This window comes from Dermochelys coriacea, chromosome 1, assembly GCF_009764565.3.
Source record: "Dermochelys coriacea isolate rDerCor1 chromosome 1, rDerCor1.pri.v4, whole genome shotgun sequence".
NCBI lineage: Eukaryota > Metazoa > Chordata > Testudines > Dermochelyidae > Dermochelys > Dermochelys coriacea.
The window spans coordinates 58154874-58161270 of NC_050068.2; positions in this window are offsets into that span (position 1 = coordinate 58154874).

A 6397-nucleotide genomic window follows, 5' to 3' on the forward strand; every position below is an offset into this window, starting at 1 on the left:
CATGTATTTATGGAAAATAGATCCTCTCAAACTAACTTGATTTTTTTTAATGACATTACAAATGTGGTTGATAATGGTAATAGTGTTGGCTTCTCTAAGGCATTTGACTTGGTATTGCATGACATTTTGATTAAAAAACAAGAGCAATATAAAATTAACATGGCTCACATTAATTGGAGTAAAACCTGGCTGATAGTTCCCTGTTTTGCGACCTGTCATTGAGTGGGTATGTCTCCACTGGGTTCCACAGGGATCGCTTTTTGGCCCTATGCTATTTAACATTTTTATTAATGATGTAAAAGAAAATATAAAATTATCACTGATAAAGCTTGTAGATTACCTAAAAATTGGGGGAGTGATAAACAGTAAAGAGGACAGGACTCTGATTCAGAGCAATCTGGATCACATGGTAAACTGAGTGCAAGCAAACAATATGGATTTTAATATGGCTAAATGTATAAATCTAGGAACAATGAATGTACTAAATACCTACAGGATGGGGGACTCTATTGTTGGAAGAAGTGACCCTGAAAAAGATTTGGGGGATCGTGGTAGGTAATCAGCTGAACATGAGCTCCCACTGTGATGCTCTGGACAAAAGAGCTAATCATGATCATAGGATGTATAAACAGGGGAATCTTGAGTAGGAGTAGAGAGGTTATTTTACCTCTATATTTGGCACTGGTGTGACCACTGCTGGAATATTGTATCCTGTTCTGATGCCCAAAATTCAAAGGTGTTGATAAACTGGAGAAGGTTCAGATGAGTCACAAGAACAATTAAAGGATTAGAAAACATGCCTTAAACTTTTTTTCTGGCGACACAATTGAAGAACAGTGTTGATGCCCACGACCCAACAGAGCTGGGGATGAGGGGTTGGAGTGCGGGACTGAGGGCTGGGAATGAGGGGTTCAGGGTGTAGGAGGGGGCTGTGGGCTGAAGCAGGGGGTTGGGGTGTGGGAGGGGGTCAGGCTTCTGGGTGCAGGCTCTGGGGTGGGGCAAGGGATGAGGGATTTGGGGTGCAGGAAGGGGCTCTGGATTTGGTGGGACTCAGGACTGGGGCAGGGGATTGCAATGTGAGCTTAACTCAGATGCCTCCTGGTCAGCGGCACAGGGTGGGTGCTAAGATAAGCTTCCTCCCTGTCCTGGTACCACGGACAGTGCTACACCCCAGAACAGCCAGCTGCATGTCCAGCTCCTAGGCTCTCGACCGCAGTCACCACATCCCCCACAGCCAGCGCTCAGGGCAGAGGCAGCACTCAGAGCCCTGTGCCCCCACTCCCCGCAGGAGCTGGACCTGCTGCTGGCCACTTCTGGGGCGCAGTGTGGTGTCAGACCAGGTAGGGACTAGCCTGCCTTCGTCGGGCAGCATCATCGATGGGACTTTTAACATGCCGGTTGCTGGTGCTGACCAGAGCCGCTGCAACCTAGTGTCTTACATTCTGCGACCCAGTAATGGGTCGTGGCCCACAGTTTCAAAACCACTGGCTTAGAGCATTTCAGCAGAAGCACTATAGCAGTGCAGTGAGACATAAGGATCCATCTGCATAGACCAGATTGCTAGCCTTTTGTCAGCTCTTCAGGCCCAGGATGATGACTTCATGTGTTTGTATAGCTCAAAGCACAATGACCAATCAGATTTGGAGTTTCTAGCCCCCACTGTAGTTAGGCTGTGAATTAGCGGACAATCATAAAATCTCACTGAGGGGTGAGCCTAGGCGAAGCAGAAACAAACTAAAGATGAATGTTTTGTTTGGCTGTTGACAAATAAAGATCCTGATCCTGCTCTCCTTGAAGTTCCTGACAAAACTCCCATTAATTTTAATCAGAGAACTGGGCTCCTTGTATGTGTTTCACGCTGGAGCAGTTAAGTAATGCTGTTTTACCTCTCCAGTGCACTGTTCTTAATTTTATGATTGCTCGCCTAGTGTTCTGATAATACACTGAGAAGGCTCTGGTTTGTGTTATAGAGCTATTGTTATTTCTGTGTTGGTAGTGATAACACTGCATATAGTAGACTGATATCCTAGATCTCGGGATGGGGGAAGAAGGGAGTGGTAGCAAGTATTTCTAAGATGCAGAGCAGGATAGTTCAGATTCAGCCCTGATGCCTTGACTTTGAGAGTTACACTTGCTTACAACAGATCTAACTTTGGCTCTGTATGCTAAAGTCTCCCACATAGCTACTCCAAAGAGGTGGGATATGGACAGGGCTTAATAATGCAATTTTCTAGGGTAAGAATAAAGCTCCTGTGTGCAGGAGACAGAATTTTCTTGGGGGCTGGTCCAAGTCTTTGGAAGGAGCTCTCTTAAGAACTAAGGACCATCACAAACCTCACCACTTTCTGTTCCAAGTGAAAGGTGCATTTCTTATACCTGTCTTATCTATCAAACAAATAGCAATAGTTGTGTGTGGAATAGAACTATTATATATTTATAAACATTCTAAAACAAGAAACTGCACACAGTTTTCCCCTTGGGAAAGTATGAGAACAAAAGCACATGTTAGCTATTAGTCACATAGAAGGTACGGAGATACTATGGTGATAAGTGTTGAAAAGGATATAGGATAGGTTTTGTTTTTTTAACTCTATTATTGACTCACCTGAAGTAAAGTTTAGCTATTTATTTGCCATTCTCACATGCACTGATCATCATTCAACCCAGAGAGCTGAAATAACATCACAACTAGCTCTGCGAGTGAGCTACTCACATACATGTATGCTCTATTGACTGGAGCAGTGGCACACATGCACAAGCCAGTCCATCACTTTGCCACAGCCAGGTCTCTTCTCTCAGACCTCATCTATACAGTTTTTGTACCAGTATTACTATTTTGGTTAGAGGTGGGGGTTGTTCTGTTTTTAAACACTGAAATAGTTATACTGGCAGACGTGCCTGGTACGGACAGTTATATTGGTATAAAGGTGTCTTATACCAGTGTATCTTATTCCCTTTTCTGTATGGGAATAGCTATAGCAGTATAAAGCACATTTATACCCAATATAACTGCATCCTGCTGAATCAGTTTCACATGGACTGTCTGAGAAACCTGATGAGGATAAGATGGCAAGACAAGGTTCCAGATACTTAAGTACTCCTCCTATGGGCAGATATTCAAAGCATTCATACTCTGTGTGTGTGTGTGTGTGTGTGTGCGCGCGCGCGCACGCAGCTGTGATTTCATCAACAGAGTATACGTTTTAAACAAACAATTTAATACTGTATACAGTGATGATTGTGAAGCTTGGTTGAGGTGGTGAAATCAGCTGGTGGGATAGTTCCCAGGGAATGCCTTGCTGGTAAATGATGAACTAGCTTTTGGCTGAGCTCTCAAGGGTTAACGCATTGTTGTTAATTTAGCTTCAGACTCTACAAGGCAGCACGAATGGAGGGAGGGGAGACAGCATGGCAGACAGAGAGAGACACACCCTGTGTGTGTGGGAGAGAGAGAGATGCGCATTGCCCCTTTAAGTAGCCTGACCCCACTCTTAAGTACATTGTTTTTTTAAGTCAATCAGGAAGTTGAGACCACAGCTGCTGCCCTAAGCTCTCTCTGTCCATGTCCCCACCCTGCTCTATATGGAGAAGGGATAAGCGGGGTGCAGGGGAGGGGGACACCCTGACATTAGCCCTCCCCTTCATCCTCCCCCACACAGCGAGCAGGAGGCTCCAGGGAGCAGCTCCAAGGCAGAGGGCAGGAGCAGCACATGGCAGTTAGGGAGGGACAGCAAAACTGTCCACAATTGATAGCTTGCCTGGCAGGCTGCTTCACCGGGAACTTAGGGGAGCGCGGAGCTGATAGGGGGCTACCAGTCCACCCTGGTTCCAAGCCCCCACCAGCTAGCTCCAAGGGGCTGCTCTTCCTGCAAGCAGTGGACAAAGCAAGCAGCTGCCAAACAATGTTATAAGGGAGCATTGCACAACTTTAAATGAGTATGTTCCCTAATTGATCAGCAACGTAACAACATTAACCGGGACAACTTTAAGTGAGGAGTTACTATACTAACAGTTAAAGCAGTAAAATTGTATATATAGACAAGACTTACGATATCTCGTGGCTTTCTCCAAAGCTGCGAAGTTTTAATTATAGGTTGGAGGAAGATTTGAAGCTCTTTAAATTTACAAGTCCAGTATGGTAGTTGATTCTTGCCAATAAATTACCTGCTGTGAATAGTTATTGGACATCAGGAAGTTGAATGGCACATATTAGAGAGCAATACAGGCCTCACCACAAAATAAACACTGCATCACATAGCAATGGTGACACTTCTGTGCTCCTAATATATTAATCTCAAAGTATGTCATGGCAATGGGATTATTTTTGGTTAAAAAGGAAGCTTTCAAAATATTTAGGTACGTTTCCAATTTTTTTTTTTAAATCAATAAGAAAATCAAACCCAAGTTAAGCCAGAGAGGGGTGGTTGGTGGACAAGAATGGTGAGTTATACAGTACACTCCTAGTCCCAGGACAGTTTTAAAAACTAGAGTTTTAATAAGCTTAGTATTAAAAAAACACAACCAGCCAAACAAGCACAGCTTGCACAAGCCCCATTGCTTCTCAGTCCTTTCAGAGTGCAGCAAACTCTGCTGCTGCAACCAAAGCTGTCCCTTTTGATCCCCTCAGCAGATCTTCAATTATTAGAGGCATAGGGTGCAGGTAAACCTAGATCTGACATTCACTTATGAGTATTACACATACACATTGCATAAGTGAAAGTATTGAGTGCTTCAGGTATATAATTAAAAGTAACAGTAAAAATGGTCACTCATTTTCCTGGGAATAATTTTGAAATGTGTTTTGTTCAGTATAGCACAGCATTCATGCTCACCCTTAGAAAACAGCAACCATGGTTCCTACTGTGCTTGCTATAGTTTTGTTTGGTTAAAACGAAACAAAAACGTATTTGATTAGCGGCATTGTGCACTGATGGGTCTATTTAAGGTGACATCAGGCATCAAAGTTTATCACACATCATCATCCCAAAATCTGAAGTCAAAAGAAAGCTCTAAACACACTGAGTAACAACCAAGGAGCTGTACTGGGACATGTGCTGTTCAACACAGTCATAAACGATCTGGAAAAGGGGGGGTAAAGAGTGAAGTGGCAAAATCTGCAGATGATACATTACAAAGGGATTTCACAAAGCTGGGTGACTGAATTTCATCTGCCATTTTGTTGTCCAGTGTTCATAAATGCAAAGTAATGCACATTGGAAATCATAATCCTAACTATACATAATGGGATAACTATACATGATGGGATCTAAATTAGCTGTTACTGCTCCAGAGAGATCTTGGAGTCATTGTGGAGAGTTCTCTGAAAACATCTGCTCAATGTGCAGTGGCAGTCAAACAAGCCAATAATGTTAGGAACTGTTAGGAAATAGACATAATAATACAGTAAATATCGTAAAATTCTACTATATAAATCCATGATATGCCAACACCTAGGAAACTGCATGCAGTTCTGGTCACTCCATCTCAAAAAAGATGCACTAGAATTGGAAAAGGGGAAATATGATAGAAGTCTATAAAATCATGAATAGGGTGGAGAAAGTTAATAAGGAAATGAGTTATTTACTCATTCACATAACACAAGAACCAGTGGTCACCCAATGAAATTAATAGGCAGCAGGTTTCAAACAAACAAACAAAAGTATTTCTTCACACAACACAGTGAACCTGTGGAACTTGTTGCCAGGAGATGTTGTGACTGGCAACAAAACTATAACTGGGTTTAAAAAAACATTAGATAAATTCATGGAGCATAGATTCATCAATGACTATTTGCCAAGGTGGTCAAGGGATGCAACATCATGCTCTGGGTGTCCCTAAACCTCTGACTGTTCCATCATTCAGCTTCTGGCAGATCACTCAATGGATTGCCAGTTCTGTTCATTTGCTCTGAAGCAACTGGCATTTGCCACTGATGGAAGACAGGATACTGGGTTAGATGGACAATAGGTCTGACGCAGTACGGCCGTTCTTATATTCTTACAAGGTTAATCATTATCTTTTGTGGAAAATGGAAACAATATGCATGTGAATCAGCAGGAGACATGCTTCCAAGCACATCAACATGACTCATGAAAAACATTAGTTCCAAGAATGAACCATTAGCCATTTCCTGGCATTTATTTCATCTTTTTTGTGAACGCACAAAATACAACATCCTGAAAGATTTTAAGTTAAATTATCCTTAACGGGTTTTTTACTGATTTTCATATTTGCCTTATAACATCAAAAACAGGCTAATTTTTTTTTCACAAGTTATGATTATTTAGATTTCCTACCACATAGGGACATATCCATTCTAAGAATAAACTGTCAATTAAACCAACTGTGAATAAATAGATTACTTTGTATACTTAAGAGAACCTTCCTCTGCAGCAAA